We start from the raw sequence: 18,264 nt of genomic DNA on the forward strand, positions 1-18,264 counted from the left end.
ATGTAAATGATTGCAAATGAATGATCCCATCCTTGCTTACAGCAGACAAAAAAAAACAGTTGGATCGGATGGGTTAGCGGACGCAAGACCGCTGAGAAATTGCAGTGGGCGTGAAGTGGGTGGCAGCGTCTTATAGGAGACTCGACTGTAGGTCTCAACGGTGACCGGTTGATACTAGTGCTCTCGTATACATGCAATTCCACTATACCAAGGTAAGTCCACCCGAGCAGACCCGAACAGAGGAGAATAGCAAGTCAATAACTACGAAATCACATAACCTGTTTTTATATCTTGTTTTGTTATTATTAAATTATCAAAGCATAGCTTTTCCATCACAAATTTTGTTGGACAATCTCATTTTGTTATAATCAAGCTATTGATATACATAAGCTAAATTACATTTAAATAACATGTTTTGTTGAAGTACAAGTTTAGTTATTGTTGTACTATTGATCAACTTATCAGCAATAGCACAACAGTAACAAGTTTTGAAATCACAGCAACAATTCGACAATTATGACCTGTCCCTTTGTGTTGTTCCATTTTTGTATTCAGTTAAAAAGGAAATTCCTGAACGACTCTTTTTAAGAATTCCTTAAATAATTTTTGGATAAGCACTTGGAAGTTGTGGGTTAACCTTTCGATAAATCCCTGGAGAAGTCTTCAAGAGAACTACTGGCGCTATTTTCTTAGAAATTCCGAAATCAATTCTTCTGAGCAACTATTAGGATTCTTGGCAGAATCTTTTTAAAAACTCCTAGAGAATCCTTCAGAAAAACTCATGGTGAAATCCTCAAAGAAATTTTCAGAGAAATCTTAAGATGAACTTCAGGACTAATGATCACAGGAAATTCTGAAGAAACCCTTGAAGGGATTCTATGCAGGATTCTGGAGGAATTTCTAGAGGAGTCTTTGAAAATCCATGAAAGATTCCGTCAAAGAACTCTCGGAGAAATTTCTGGAAGATTTTTGGAGTAATTTATGGAAAATTTTATGACCAAATCTGTCGACAAATTTTTGGAAGAATTTTATGACAAAGTCATTTGATAAACATAAAAGGAGTTTTTGACGGAATCCTTAGAGAAATGAATAGAGGAATTTTAGAAAAAATATTGCAAACATTTCTGATGAAAGTCCTGTAGGAATCATCAGAGGAAGTTCAGGGGAAATTATGGCAAAATTTTTGGAGGAATTCTTGTAGAATCCAGGAGGAATATTCAACGTAACTCTTGAATCCAGGGAAAATTCGGAGGAATTGAAATAATCTTTCCAGGAAAATTGTAATAATCTGTACAATATTACCAATATCCCAAAAATTTTCTGCAAAATTGTTGAGCATTCTAAAAATTCTTCACTTTCTCTGCTGAGAAAAAACAAAGGTCCCACGTGCTCCGAAAACAATTAAAGTATAACAGTTTATAATTTACAGGTGGAAATCGAAGCTCGTCGTATTTGATAAAATAGAAATTACTAAAGTTCGATTATCTTGCGACTTCAAATCTCTTAGAATGAATTAAAAGCTGAATGTAGTATTTTTCGATTATTTGAAAATATTTCTTACTTCAGAGTGATGAACCTCATGTAATTGGCGGGTTTGTGAGACAAAGCGAATAATTTTATATAATCAGTATTATAACTTATTTAGTAACGAGTTTGATTTCATAGCAAATTCTGCTCTCCGATTACTATCAATAACATATTAATATCAAAATTTGTTATTGAAATATTTTCCGAATTCACTGTTATTAAGTTGTTATTGAAACTAACAAAACAAGTTATTGAAATGGGTTTCCAGGAACATTTTTTTGTTATGGAATTTGTTATTTTGCAGCTTATGACAGACAAGTTTATAACACAATATGCTCTGGTAATAACTTAAAAATAATCGATTTTATTATTCAGTTATTTTGCCCAAATAACACAGCTCCTTATGCTGTTGTTATTCCCTTCTGCTCGGGGAAGAGAATAACAACAACATAAGGACTCCTTATTAAGGGCCCATATAGCCGAGGCGGTAAACGCACGGGTATTCAGCATGGCCTGAGGGTGACGGGTTCGATTCCCGGTCGGTCCAGGATCTTTTCGTAAAGGAAATTTCCTTGACTTCCTTGGGCATAGAGTATCTTCGTGCCTGCCACACGATATACACATGCAAAACGGTCATAGGCAGAGGAAGCTCTCAGTTAAAAACTGTGGAAGTGCTCATTGAACACTAAGCTGAGAAGCAGGCTTTGTCCCAGTAAGGACGTTACGCCAACAAGAGGAGAGGAGGAGCCCTCACTCCGGAAGCACTGATGATGACAAAGACGCATTTTACGCGCAGCTCGAACGCGAGTACGACCGCTGCCCAAACCACGACGTCAAGATCATCATAGGAAATCTAAACGCTCAGGTAGGCCAGGAGGAGGAATTCAGACCGACGATTGGAAAGTTCAGCGCCCACCAGCTGACGAACGAAAATGGCCTACGCCTCATCGATTTCGCCGCCTCCAAGAACATGGCCATTCGTAGCACCTTCTTCCAGCACAGCCTCCCGTATCGTTACACCTGGAGATCACCACAACAAACGGAATCACAAATCGACCACGTTCTGATTGATGGGCGGCACTTCTCCGACATTATCGACATCAGGACCTATCGTGGCGCTAATATCGACTCTGATCACTACCTGGTGATGGTTAAACTGCGCCCAAAACTCTCCGTTATTAACAACGTACATTACCGGCGGCCGCCCCGGTACGATCTAGAGCGACTGAAGCAACCAGATGTAGCCACCGCATACGCGCAGAATCTCGAGGCAGCGTTACCGGACGAGGGTGTGCTCGATGTGGCCCCTCTAGAGGACTGCTGGAGTACAGTCAAAGCAGCTATCAACAACGCAGCCGAGAGCACTATCGGGTACGTAGAACGGAGTCGACGAAACGATTGGTTCGACGAGGAGTGCAGAGCGGTTCAGGAGGAGAAGGATGCAGCGCGGGCGGTAATACTGCAGCATGTAACCCGACAGAATGTGGAGCGATACAGACAGAAGCGGAAGCAGCAGACCCGCAGGCCGAAATCTGCAGGGATAAGGACGGGAGCCTCCTGACGGACAAACGTGAGGTGATCGAAAGGTGGAAGCAGCACTTCGACGAGCACCTGAATGGCGAAGAGAATGTAGGCACCAAGGACCAAGGCAGCGGAGGAAAGGACTATGTTGGTGCAGCAGAGGACGGGAACGAACCAACTCCCACGCTGAGGGAAGTTAAGGATGCCATCCACCAGCTCAAAAACAACAAAGCGGCTGGTAAGGACGGTATCGCAGCAGAACTCATCAAGATGGGCCTGGAAAAGTTAGCCACCTGTCTGCACCAGTTAGTAGTCAAGATCTGGGAAACCGAACAGCTACCGGAGGAGTGGAAGGAAGGGATAATCTGTCCCATCCACAAGAAAATCAAATCCTCCAGAAATGCCGTGAATACTCGGTCCCAACGCACCACCTGTTCATCGACTTCAAAGCGGCATACGACAGTATCGACCGCACAGAGCTATGGAAAATTATGGACGAGAACCGCTTTCCCGGGAAGCTGACTAGACTGATAAGAGCAACGATGGACGGTGCACATAACAGCGTAAGGATTTCGGGTGAACTATCCAGTTCATTTGAATCTCGACGGGGACTACGACAAGATTATGGACTTTCCTGCCTACTATTCAACATCGCCTTGGAAGGTGTTATGCGACGAGACGGGCTCAACAGCTGGGGTACGATCTTCACGAAGTCCAGCCAATTTGTCTGTTTTGCGGATGACATGGATATTATTGCTAGAACATTTGGAACGGTGGCAGAACAGTACACCCGCCTGAAACGTGAAGCAGCAAAGGTCGGACTGGTGGTGAATGCGGCTAAGACAAAGTACATGCTGGTAGGTGGGACTGAGCGAGACAGGACAAGCCTTGGCAGCAATGTTACGATAGACGGGGATACTTTCGAGGTTGTAGAAGAATTCGTCTACCTCGGTTCCTTGCTAACGGCTGACAATAACGTGAGCTGTGAAATTCGAAGGCGCATCATCAGTGGAAGTCGTGCCTACTATGGGCTCCAGAAGAAACTGCGGTCAAAAAAGATTCACCCCCGCACCAAATGTACCATGTACAAGACGTTAATAAGACCGGTGGTTCTCTACGGACACGAGACATGGACGATGCTCGAGGTGGACCTGCACTCGGGTACTAAGGACGATCTTTGGCGGTGTGCAGGAGAACGGTATGTGGCGGAGAAGGATGAACCACGAGCTCGCTGCACTTTACGGCGAACCCAGCATCCAGAAAGTGGCCAAAGCCCGAAGGATACGATGGGCAGGGCATGTTGCAAGAATGCCGGACAACAACCCTGCAAAGTTGGTGTTTGCTAACCATCCGGTTGGTACAAGAAGACGTGGAGCACAGAGAGCACGATGGGCGGACCAGGTGGAGCGTGATCTGGCGAGTGTTGGGCGTGACCGACGTTGGAGAGCTGCAGCTGTAAATCGAGTATTATGGCGGCAAATTGTTAATTCAGTATTATCATGAATTTGATGTTAACTAAATAAATGAATGAATGAACGTAATTATGTTTGAAAAAGTTTGATCGTCGATCGCAATTTGTGACTTTCATTTTGTTTATTTTCAGCACTGAAACTGAAGATTTTTAAGAATGCTCAACAGTTTTGCAGTACATTTTTATATATTGGAAACATTTCAAGAAAAAATACATTTTTTATGAAACTGTGTTTTAATTACTTCGATTTTTCCCTGGATTCAAGAATTATGTCGAAAATTTTTCCTGGAATCTACATGGATTTCTCCAAAAATTTCGATAGAGTTTCTACTGAACTTGCTCTGATGATTTCCTACAGGAGATTCACCAGAAACTTCTGCGGTTTTTTTTTTTCAAATATTGCTCCATCAATTTATCTTAGGATTCGGTAAGAAATTCCTTCTTTGTTTATCAAGGGAATTCTCTGAGGATTTTTTCAGGAATTTGCCCTATAATTCTTCCAGAAACTCGTCGACAGATTTCGTCATAAACTTTTCCATAAACAACACTGAAATTTTTTCTAAAATTTCTCCGAGAGTTCCTCCTCGGAATCTTTTACTGATTTTCAAAGACTCATCTGGAAATTCCTACAGTACTCTTCATAGAATCCCTTCAAGGATTTCTTCAGATTTTATTGTGATCATTTGTCCCGAAGATCATCTTAAGATGTTTCTCCAGGAGTTTTTTCCGAAGAATTCTCCAGGAGTTCTTAAATAAAATTCTTCCAAGAATTGCTCAGAAGAATTACTTTTGGAATTTCTAACAAGATTGCGCCAGGAGTTTTTTGAATACTGCTCCAGAGATTTATCGGAGGGTTCCTGCAAAACTTCCAAGTGGTTTTCCGAATATTATTTACAGAATTCTTCAGAAGGTTCGTTCAGAAATTTCCTACTTAACTGATACAAAACTGGAATAAACCAAAGGGCCAGGTCACAATTGTCGAATAGTTGTTTTGATCAGAGTTGTTATAAGAGAAACGCGGAGAAGATTTTGGTTGTGTTTATTTACATCACTCCCAATAATAATGTTTTTTAGGTAAACAAAATATGTTTTAGCGTAAATGTTAGTCTAAGCTGTCCAAAAGTCGCCAAACAAATAAGTGACGTCACAGCTTTCACCAACATACTCTCATATTGAGTTTTGTTTACCATATTATTCTCTGATGTTCTATTTCCTTGAATTTGCTCGATTGGAACCGCGTTTGACGGTTCAATTGGAACTTTTGGTTTCAGTCTTCGCGCTTCTCTTTATAAACAACTTCTCTTGTTTTGATTTCATAACCCCTACTTCAACAAAACATGTTATTAAAATGTAATTGAGTGAATGTATATCAATAGCTTGATTATAACAAAATGAAATTGCCTAACATAATTTGTTATGGAAAAGCTATGCCTTGATAATTTAATAATAACAAAACGAGATATAAAAACAGGTTATGTGATTCCGTAGTTATAAATTTGCTATTCTTCTCTGCTCGGGCACTCATGGCCAATACGAGGGGGCTGGTGTACCCGCCAGCGAGCAAATGGCAGGAGGTTCAACAGGAGGAGCACGAGGCGGCACAGCACCGGCCGAGAAAGCTCAGATGACAGGCGCGGATCTCACGCGGTCGCTGAACCGCAACAGGAGCGGACTAAGTACCAAAGATGTTGGTAGTTGCCCAACAGCTGGACGAGCTGATCGGCTACATGAACGGGCGGACTACCATCAGCAAGGACCTGAAACAAGGCCTGATAAAGCTCCGCACATCGCTGGCTCTGGCCAAGGAAGAGTACGACCTTGTTGTCGAAGAGCGGAGTGCGGCTGATGCGAGTAGAGAAGAGCGGTACATCCAAACGGACAGCTTCTTCTTTGTTGGCAGCACGACGATGGCGCACGAAAGCTGCATGATTTGCCGGAGCTGTAGCGAAGAGGTCAAACCGCCCTACGAATCGAGCTGCATGGCCGAAACCTGCCAAGAAGACGTGGCCTCCGGGGGCAAGAAGCGCCTGGCAGAGACGGGCGGAAAAACGAAGCGGAAGAAGAGGATGGCCAGCGCGAGCAACCAGGCTACCAAGTCGGTTGCGAAACGCGCCAGGGGCAGAGAAACCAAGCCGCAAGAGGCCAACCTCAAGAGAAATGGGAGCCAATCGGACCAAGGAAAAGAGAACTCTTGTATTAGGGTTGGGAAAAGAAGGCGTTTAGAAACGTTAAAGCAGCCCGCAAACGCGAAAGGAGCGACTGAACTGAATCACATACGTACGCTGAGGTGCTGAGGGCCATGCAAGGCGGAAATCGTCTCTCTCCGCTGGTCGCGGATTTAAAAAGCATACGACACACAAGGAATGGCGAGATGATGCTAGTGCTGAAGAAGGCGGCGGGCACCTCCTACAAGGCACTAGCTCAGGAGGTTTTGGGCGAACAAGTACAGGTTAGAACTCTCACGGCGGGGGCGACTCTCCAGTGTAAAAACCTGGACGAGATCACCGACGCAAAGGAGCTCGCAGCCGCACTTAAGCAGCAATGCGCGGTAGATGCACCAAGTGCATCGATCGGCTTGCGAAAGAGTCCGACAGGCACGCAGATCGCACAGTGGAGCACCTAGTACATCAAAACTGATCAAAATTATTTTGGCGCATTTTCGCAACTCAAATGCAACCCAAATTAGTAATGAAACGTATTTCATAGTTTTCGTATTTTTTTATTTTGTCATTAGGGTGACCAATTTTATGATTGTAAAAGTCAAGATTTTTCGAAACTAAAATTTTTCAAAAAATCACAACTTTTGAACCAGTTGACCGATTTCAAACTTCTTTTTTTTGCTTGAAAGCTGTTGAATTCTAGTTTTCAGCAAAAATACGTTCAGAGGGATAAATAGTGTTTCAAGGCAAATGATATCATATAACAATATAATTATCACGATTTTTTCAAAGTGTTGCAACTTTTAAAATCGGAAACATCCGGAAGGTTTTCTTTCTGCATTTGAAAGAGGAACAATAGTTTTATCATACACTAAAAGCAGATTTCCCGGAAACAGCCGGAAAATCAACTTATTTCATTTTGAATGTACGGTAAAGGATTCCATCAAATATTTTTTTTCAATATTTTCATATATTGTATGTAAATTCAACGTCAATTTGTTTGGGTTTTAAATTAACAGAATAACAACATTAACCTTATTTAACAAACTGCATCGTTGAATTGATTGACTATCAATTTCATTCACTTTGTATGGTCAAAACTAGCACGCGCTGTGAGTTATATCAAAGAAAACGGCTAAACTTCAGCTTCACTTAACCTCTTCTGATAAGCGTAAATAAAACATTTGCACACTGTTAGCTGTCAAACGATTACACAATAACTACACTTAGCAAAAACACAACGGAAAACTTAATTACTTCATTTTGAGTTTTTCCACTTATGATCAGGTTTTGGTGTGATTTACTCCAATGTGGATCGGCACGATCAAGCTCCCTATATAGGGCAGCAGGGATTACATTCCCGGGGCCGGACGAACCACCCCCCCCCCCTGCGAGTCAACTGCGTAGTCGCCGGCTAAGCATAGGACTACTAACCCTACCCGAGCAGGAGAAAATAGCTGAAGAATAACTAACTCAGGCATGGAAAACCGAATACTTACAGCCTGAATGAGGTATTAAGTAGCCCTGCATAAGAGGTAAAATACCTTAAATAATAACTGGTGTGTATTCTGTGCATAACTTGTGAATAATAATATCAGGTATTGCAATACCTGAATAATAATCGGCGATATTTCCATACAAATAGCGATTTTTCCATAACTCAATAATACCTCAAACAGTCCTCAACACCAAGCCAATAACTCGTTGAGGTATTTTATCAATACCTACAAAATACCAAAATAAGTTATTTTCAACACCTGGACAACCGACTAATAAGAAGCAGAAGAAGATAAAGCCGCAGGTCGAGGAAGCTAGGGACGCGCTCGTCATCAAGCGGACAGGCGAAGTACTCGGACGTCTTGAAGCCGAAGCGAAGCGACACCAAGTTCGTGAATCTGGGAGCTGACGTGCGCAGTATCAGACGAACTCCTACGGGCGAGATGATCCTGGAGCTGAAGCGCGACAAGAAGCGCAAGGGCGACGGAGGAAATCCTTGGCGAAGGGGTAGAGGTGAGGGCTCCCACACAAGAGGCGACTCAGCAGGTGAAAAACCTAGACGAGTTCAGAGAAGTGAAGGAGCTCATCACGGCACTGCGGCAACAGTGCGAGCTGCAGGTGGCCGTCGCAGCCGTTAGGCTACGGAAGAGACACAGGTAGCTTTGGTCCAGCTACCTGTGGTGGACGTAAAAATGTCCGTTAAAGTAGGGAGTTTTAGGGTAGGCTGGTGCGTTTGTCATCTGACCTTCCACAAGCCACCGGATGTTTGATTCAGGTGTCCGGAACCAGGGCACAAGGCATGGGACTGCAAAGGCCCTGACATGAGCAAACTGTGTATGAGATGCGGCGCCGAAGGCCATAAGGCACAAGGCTGCACGAGTCCACCCATTTGCCTGATCTGTACCGGGGAATTCCGGAAGGGGAGGTCGACCGTTGACGCTATCCTGTCGGTTACAAAAACCGCTGGGATAGCACTCGTGCGTAACAGAAAGGGGGTTCGCTACTGTGCAGTAGTGACTCTGGATGTAAGGAACGCGTTCAATAGCGCCAGTTGGCCAGCTATCGGCGATGTACTCCTGCGTCTGGGGTTTCCAGCAACCCGAGAGGCTGGCAATGCTCCATCACATTTCTATGGTGTACTCCTGAAATAGCGTGGTATGATGTTCGTTACTTACTGTATCTAACATCAAAGGTGCGATATGCGCTAGCCCTCTCTGAAACAATGCCTTTTAGGTGGTTCTGGAAATATGCAGGGATTAACGGCAATGGAAATAATTTAGTTGGTCGCTCAGATGTCTTTGCGTAAAATATTCCCCATAGCTCAGTGAAAAAAAAAGTTCAGACAGCTCAAAGGAATCCGAGTTACTAACAAGTACATAGTCGAGGAGTTTACCATAGCCCTACAGATAATGTGGACTTGATAGGCTTAAGTTCAGGTTCTGAAGAAGCGTTGTAAGGTAGATAACTGTGGATTTCCTCGTTGTCATCCCAAACTAGATCAGGAAGGTTGTAATCTCCCATTGCAATAATAGAATAGTAAAATTTCGCACGTTTTAATTACGTGTTCCAAATACAAGACTGGCTATTCGATTTACTGATTTTTGTCCGTTCAGTACTCTATAGTGCATTGGTGGCAGTGTGCGACTGCGAAAAATGTACCACGGTGGCGGCTGCCCGCCAAAAATGACTGGAAAACTTTCAATACATTAAACATACAAAACAGAGTAACGATTCTGTAGAACTTTTTTTTCGTGAAAATTTCCGGCTCGTGTTGTTGGCTTTTCGAACCCATTCCAGTCAGCGAAGCCACCCCGCGCGTACAGTTGAAGTGCGCTTCGAAGCTCGAGTGGGTAATACATAGGCATCAAATAGGACCAAGAGAGCATCACAGTTCGACTAGACACAGTCAGTCAGGTTCTGTCAGTCGGTGGTGAGGCGGATCGTATCGATACAAGGCACGGATCTCCCGGCAGACGAAAAGCGGGCAAGGAGGAAAAATCGAGAGAGAAAAAAGTTGTGAACATTTACTGAAACACAAATAGCCAAACCGAGCATACCAAAGCTAGCCGCAGGATGGGCCGGGGAAAAACTGCTCTTCGGCTGCAGGCGTAGAGAGATGACTGTTTTCAAGCGAATGAGGATGAGTATGGACCGGGACAAAAAACGCTGTGGAGAGTAGATTTTGTGGAAACTGACTCATACATTCATTGGATAGGATAATAAATTTAGTGGAAAATTTGGGCAGTTTTGTTTTGCGCTCATTCACACAGATTCATGTGTCCAGAAAAAGAGCAGGTTTGTCAGGGTTGTATTGCTTTTCAAATATACCGGTATAGGCTCCAGATAAAACGCGCGTCACCATCACAGTCAAACGGTCCTTCAACTGAATCCTGAACAGTCTTTTCCATCGCACGGTTCTCTCTGTTCAACCCTGACCGGTAAAACTAACCGTAGTAAATTTTCATTTTGCTACTCCAAAACAATGAGCCTCTCATCCCATTTACGTCTATTCGATTTTTCATAGTTTATCCCGACGAGCCTTTGTTCGACTTGGGATTCTCGTGTACTCACACGTCTTTTTCTGCCTCCGTCCGGTGAAATCGTTCGTTCGTGGTTTCATCCTTCGACACGATACTCACACTCTGGCCTCTGGAGTGCCCTCACATGGATTCTCATATTTTCCGACTAAATTAATTATATACAGCTTAAGTATAACTCTTTCTCCGTTACAGATTTTGCTCGCCTTTTTTATCGCTGAAGGGTTCGACGTCGATACCATGTTCAGCAAAAAAGGCAGGTTTTGCATCACCGCCAGGAGCTCAGGACTCTGCAGCCGGTAAAAGCTGTCGACAGCGGTTCGGAAGGAATGTACGGGGCAAAAAATGCAAAGTGCAGTTTATCTCAATTTTTCAACCCGTGGTTCGGGTTGGCACGGTCTTTTTGGGAAGACGGCATGTTTGGGAATTTTTGCGATTTTTAGCAACGATGCTCCAACGAAGCTGTTGTGGATCGTAGATGTGGGGTAGCCCCATTAGGACCCTTGTAGATGGAAACAATGGCTATAGGGTCATTCTGTGATGCAAGTGACTGACTTCGAGTATGGAAGCACCACCTTCTGCATAGTAAAGGTATGTATGGGCCAATGAACTGAAAAAAAAAAAACAAGCAGCTTATACTGGCAGACGATATTTTTGAAGGTAGACATAAGGCTATCGTTTGCTGGCGCGGTTGGAAGGAAAAGGATAATCGGAAGCGTTTGGTTACCATGCTGTAGTCGTTATGTGGGATGTTTGTGTGGTGAAACAGATTTTGGAGAAAAGAGGGAATATCAAAATTGATGGGTAATGGTTGTTGAGATGGTAGTTTCATGGTTTGTAGGACCATATTAATATTCAAATACGCTCATTTGTTTATATTTGGAGCTGCTATGATCTTTAGTATTTACCAATCTACAGTAAAACCTCCATGAGTCGATATTGAAGGGACCATCGACTGAAGGAAATATCGAGTAGTGGAACAAAAATAACTAGGGGTATTAGGGGCATAATGGACACCCTATGCAAATGAGTACTTTAGGCCTGTAAAACAGAGTAAAACTTAACATATTATCAGTTGACTTTCAACTTTAACTTGTTTCCAAGGTCTTTCAATCATTTACAGTAGGTATAATGTCTTTATTGTGAAGAAATAATGAATTGTAAACCTTGTGTTTTTCAGGGCTGGTAGGAAAGGTGCGGGCGAAATGGACACCCATCGGGGCGTAATGGACACCCTTGCATATTTTATGCTAATTCTTTGGTTACATTGACCAGTTAAGCAATTTGCCTACGGAGATCAATACAATAGATATAATACTCCATCTTAGACGAGTTTACATAACATTAAAGTAAATCAAATAAACTTTATGCTAAAATACTCGGATTGATTTTTTCAAACTCTCTAAAACGCCTAACAGTATGCAACGCGCGTACATGCATTCGTAATTGCCAGTGTTCATTTCGCCCCGAATCGACTACAACATTAAAATATCTATTTTATGTAAATTCTGATTAAAAATAAAATACTTCATCCATTGCTAAACCTTCGTATACATGTAGGGCCCATATAGCCGAGGCGGTAAACGCACGGGTATTCAGCATGACCATGCTGAGGGTGGCGGGTTCGAATCCCGGTCGGTCCAGGATCTTTTCGTAAAAGGAAATTTCCTTGACTTCCTTGGGCATAGAGTATCTTCGTGTCTGCCACACGATATACACATGCAAAATGGTCATTGGCAGAGGAAGCTCTCAGTTAAAAACTGTGGAAGTGCTCATTGAACACTAAGCTGAGAAGCAGGCTTTGTCCCAGTGAGGACGTTACGCCAAGAAGAGAAGAGGAGAGGAGACATGTAGATAAGGTAACAATTCATTTGTTTTTATGGTGGACACACTCCAACACTCGTAATACCTTATTTGATGCTGCTTCGAAATTATAAGAATTTCACCATATGCAAAACATATTTCAATTTCAATGATATTCCGGTTATTTTCGAGCAATATAAATGGTACTTTTGAAAAATAGAACCATGACTTGTTCCTTTACACATATGCATTGAAAGTTTTACATAAAAGTCAACGGTTTCGGCAAAAACAGGGGTGTCCATTTCGCCCCGGGTGTCCATTATGCCCCTAATCCCCCTATAGCTTAATATCGCTCATCTCACTACTAAATTAAAAATAAACACATCTAGGTTGAAATATGCCTCGAGGCAGGACAGCAACGGAAATATTGAATGATGAATGGATCTGCAGATGATAGTTAGAGAATAAGAGCCCGAGAGGAGGGAAAAAGCTAAGAGGTTGACAATCTGGAAAAAGAAATCTAAAAATTACACCTGATTCATATAGAAATCAAACCAATTATCACTTTTTGATCGTCATTACTTATAGGGTAATGTCATCAAGTTCAATTTTAGGCAAAACAATAGATTGACTGTGAAACTTAACATCGCTTGAGATTAGAATGGTTTTACACATGTGCAAACCAAAGAAAAAGTGAGAAGCAAACATAATAGCAACTACGTAACCCATGATTGACCAGAATAATCTTAGCTGCATAGAGATTCAATAAATGGGGCTTGAGATTCTTGAAACTGTATCTACAAACCTTGCCATGACACTCAGTTCGTGGCTGTAGCCTTCCAGCCTTGGCCGCGTTCCACATTTGCTAGATCGTTCTACACCCACGGTGTGTATAAAACCGTTATTAAAAAAATAAAACACCCACCATTCGAAATATACATATAGTATCCAGGTATTATCTCTGAAATTTTGAAAATGTTTCATTGAGGGAATTGAATGTTTGAGCGATTTGAAATTTTAGGGTGATTTTTGAGGAAATGGTCTTTAAAACAACAATACTCCATCCTAGTTGTATCACGATCGTGGCCATCGACCTCCTCTTAATAAATTTGGTATTCAACATTCGAAACGTATGGTATTTATGCATAACACAATCCTAGTGCATACCAGAGGAGAATGTTGTATGTGCGGAGAGTTAATAAAAATACAATAGTGCCTATACTCATTGTATGAAAATTCAGTCTATTACATCTTGCGTAGTGAACACGTGGTTAAAATGGTGCGACCTAAATCTCTCGAGGAGAACAGGCACGTTTTGTGGGCGTTATGTTTTTTTTTTCTAAATCAAAAACTTTGCGTAAAATAACTGATGCTCAGAAAAACATAATCAGTGAGTATTTTTTGAGTAACTTCAACGTTTGCGAATCTGATTATCCAGTTATGCTGTGTGTAACCTGCAGCGTAATATGTAAGCAGTTTTTGAGAAAAAAAAAGTAAGAACATTTAATTTCTAACTTATTGGAATGTATGCAAATATTACAGCTCTTCTAAAGTTGTGTCCGTTTGGGCGAAAAATGTTTCTGAGATGAAAACGAATAATAACATAAGCATCAGGAAAACATTGAGCATTGCGAAGAATGTTCGAATATTTGTTGTAAAATTTGAGACAAACATAAAAGAAAAACTTCAATAAGCAATTGAAGAGTTTCTTCGAAATAAAGAGTTTGGAGGAAATTGGAGGTCATGATTCGGTTAAAGATATTCCTATTGTATATTGCTCCAATGTACAAGGACTAATTGATAAAATGTTGGTTTCTCGCGTCACTCAAAAAAGAGGCCGCTTTGATAAAGTTTGGGATTGATGGGGGAGGAGGATTTTTTTAAAATCATCTTATCGATTGTTTCACGGGAGCAACAGTCGAAATCGATTCGTTTTTAAGACGGCGGTGTTCGAAGGTTTGTATTTCAGCTGCAATTATAGGCTATAAATTATGTACTATTACGCTAGTAATAGTACATATTATAAATTACCATTTTTTTTATTATAGGCTTTTGATTCTAGCCCTAGCTCCAAGTTTGGCCGAGAAATATGAAAATGGCATCCCTCCGTCCATGTTGGATACATACGGAGGGTAGCGTAGACGGCGTACCGTGGTAACATCGTTCCGTCGACAGCTTCCGCAAACATTACAGAGTAAGATTATATTGAATGGTCCATTACTTGTCGACAGAGTTTCTGTCTTCGTTTTACAACTCGCTTTGATCCGAGATCATCACTGAAATTCGTTTCATCATAATTGACGATATTTTCCGAAAGAACATCGTCAACTGTTTTGGCAAGATTGATGAAATGATTCTATGGCTCGCTTTCGCCCGACTTCTTTCGATGTTCTGCGACAACCGAACAACTAGATAGCGCCGCTTTAGGATGGAGGTGATCCAATCAATCCTTTACGGAACAGTTGTCCTTGAATTAGGTGATTATTTTGTTGCTGGTTAAGAACTGCTTCATCAACTGAGCTATACTAACTGGAATAAGCGGGAATCCCCACAGACCAGCAACGCGGATTACTTCCGCAAGTTCCCGTTCTTGTGCTTCGGTAGCACTGGCTGGCTACCAGGTTTATTCATGTGAAGTCCGTGCAATTTATTGTACAACGATCCATACGGGATGCGGTACAAACGAGTGACTGGGAAAGCGGATGATCTTTGTACACGGCGTCTACTGTAGACTGCAACGTTTCGAATGTGTATCGTGAATAGGTTCTCGCATCTACTTTTTTAACGTACACTTGTGGCACTTTTATGCAGAAAACTCCCGAAACCGACTTACCAACCAAAGTTTTTGATGAATTGTTTACATGCGAAGCAGAGGAATTTATAGTGGTAGTGGTTGATCCATAACGTCAAGGTTGACGAATCGTCGGAAACTAGGCAGCCAAAGTGGCGAACAAACTATGTGAAAGGGTGGCCCATAATGCTTGTTATTTTATAAACTATTTTATGCTCGATTTTATGCAATTCAGTAACATAATTTCTATTCTACGTAACTCATTTTGGTATCATAATGGCCATTTTTTCCGAACTAGTTATTCTACTCTTTAAAATCATAAAAATGACTCATGATTTCATTCATGAGCTTTTTTTCGTTTTATGAAAATACACCATGATTTATGATCATGATACATATTATGATCCACTGTTTCGTAACGCTACCAATGCGTTATTTTTTTCAAATCATATAGCTAAAGTATATTATTGAGATTTTGAATCATCGTTTCGGATGCGCATCGCTTATGAATATGGTGGATTTTCAAGGACCGTGAAGTTAAATCATGTTATAAAGTTTTTGAATCATGGTTGCGGGTGCGCATTGTTCATGAGTCTGATGGATTTTCAAATTTGCAGCCATTTTGGAGGTGATTTGATGGTGACCCAAAAGCAAAATATGTTTATATAGGAACTACTATGAAGATTTTGTCAACAACAGAACAGAAGGATGCTGTCGAGATGGTGCTAATGTCGTTTGACGGCACCGGAACAGGAACGAAGCCGTAAGAAATAACATTATTATTGTATTTAAAACTATATTTCCATTACATAATTATATTTTGATATTATAATATTTCCATTTTTTACCATTTACCAACGATGGCACACATTGCAATGCATTGGATAACCACGTTTTGACATGTATGCGGAGTGCGAGTAACGCTTGATAATTCTCATGAGCTCGAGTTTATTAAAATGGTTGCAACGAATCATTATATTAGTTGCTCAGATTATGAAATTATGATTCGTGATCATGATTTCAAAAAATGACCAACCTCTATGGTTTAAGATCCATTTGTCAGGAAATTTTGGACTTGACTCTATGTAGTCGGTCTATCTCTGATAAAATAAAAAAACTGGCATGTTTCTGAAGAAATATCAATGTCAGACCACAAACACATCATCTTCGAATGGGAAGGGGGTCTAACGATAGAAAAAACGTTTGAAGATCCCAAGAAAACTGATTGAGAATCCTACTCAGCTACCCTACAATCCGAAGAGTATGATGTACTTGTCACATCAAGTCCATAACACAATTGGAAGATGCGTCCAAATCCATTAAAAACAAAATCCTTACGCCTACCAAGAGAGCTGTCCAACTAAATCAATTAGTTCGAGTAGAGACGTTCCATGGTGGAATAAAACTCTTGAGAAGCTTAGGAAAACTGCGCGTAGGAAATTCAACCGTGCCAAGCGAACCGGCGATTGGAGCCTATACAGAAAGGCCCTGACGAACTACAACAAAGAAATAAGGTCAGCCAAACGGAAATCGTGGATTCTAATGTGTGAAAGCATAGAGAATACACCCGTAGTGGCCAGACTCCAAAAAACTCTTTCAAAAGACCACTCCAATGGTGTGGATAGCCTCCGAAAGACGGATGGTTCGCTCACTGTAGATCCTAGCGATACACTGAGCGAATTGTTAAAGATCCGCTTCCCTGATTCAATCTCTGAGTCGAGCATCGGCGACCAAGGCACTGGAATTGCTGTCTCAGATCCACAAGAGATCCAATCATGGGTTTCTGGATCTAAAAAAGACGCAATAAAGGTTGCAAAGGAAGCTTTCACTCGGGCCAGGGTTGAGAGGGCTGTGAGATCTTTCGAGCCATTTAAGTCTCCTGGCATGGATGGAATATTCCCAGCGTTGATCCAAAAAGAGGAGAAAACACTGGTTCCACCCTTGGTTAAGATTTTTAGGGCGAGTCTGATTTTGGGACATATACCCAACGATTGGCGTCAAATCCGGGCTGTCTTCATTCCAAAGACAGGAAAGAGAGATAAAACCAACCCCAAAGCATTCAGGCCGATAAGTCTATCCTCTGTAATGCTCAAAATTATGGAAAAGGTACTATGCGAGTACCTACATAAATCACAAATTTCAAAAATCTACGATCTCGGCACTACATAAGGTAGTTCAAAAAATCGAAAAAACACTCAATGCAAAAGAAAATGCTCTTGTAGCATTTCTTGATATTGAGGGCGCATTCGATAACGCTTCTTATTCGTCTATAGGGTCAGCAATGTTGAGGAGAAAATTCGATCCATGCATTGTTACCTGGGTACATGCTATGCTAGCTAATCGAAAAATCTCCTCTGAGCTTCGCGGTTCATACATTACTGTTGAAGCAACAAGGGGGTGTCCGAAAGGCGGAGTGCTTTCTCCTTTGTTGTGGTCACTGGTGGTGGATGAGCTTCTAGACAGCTTAGAGAGAAGAGGCTTCAAAGTGGTTGGATATGCTGATGACGTTGTCATTATTGTACGAGGCAAATTCGAAAGTGTTATCGTGGAAAGAATGCAATCTGCCCTAAATCACACTTTTTCCTGGTATCAAAAGGAACAACTAGGCAACTTCCATTATCCCTTTCACCAAACGGAGGAAGGTCCAACTGAAACCCCTTTTCTTGAATCAAACACAACTAGTTTATTCATGCGAAGTAAAATATCTAGGTGTCATACTCGACGCAAAACTGAATTGAAACTCTCATCTTAAACCAAGTATGATCATGTGGATATATAAAACCATTGTCCGTCCCAGGACTACTTACGCTTCCATTGTCTGGTGGCCTGAAACTAATGAGGCTGCTGCAAGGGCTAAGCTCAACAAAATCCAAAGCACCGCTTGCATAGCCATCACTGGTGCAGTTCGTAGAACACCCACTTTAGCCCTAGATGCAATGCTTAACCTGCCCCGGTTAG

The sequence above is a fragment of the Aedes albopictus genome, chromosome 2 (genome assembly GCF_035046485.1).
Source record: "Aedes albopictus strain Foshan chromosome 2, AalbF5, whole genome shotgun sequence".
NCBI classification, from domain to species: Eukaryota; Metazoa; Arthropoda; class Insecta; order Diptera; family Culicidae; genus Aedes; species Aedes albopictus.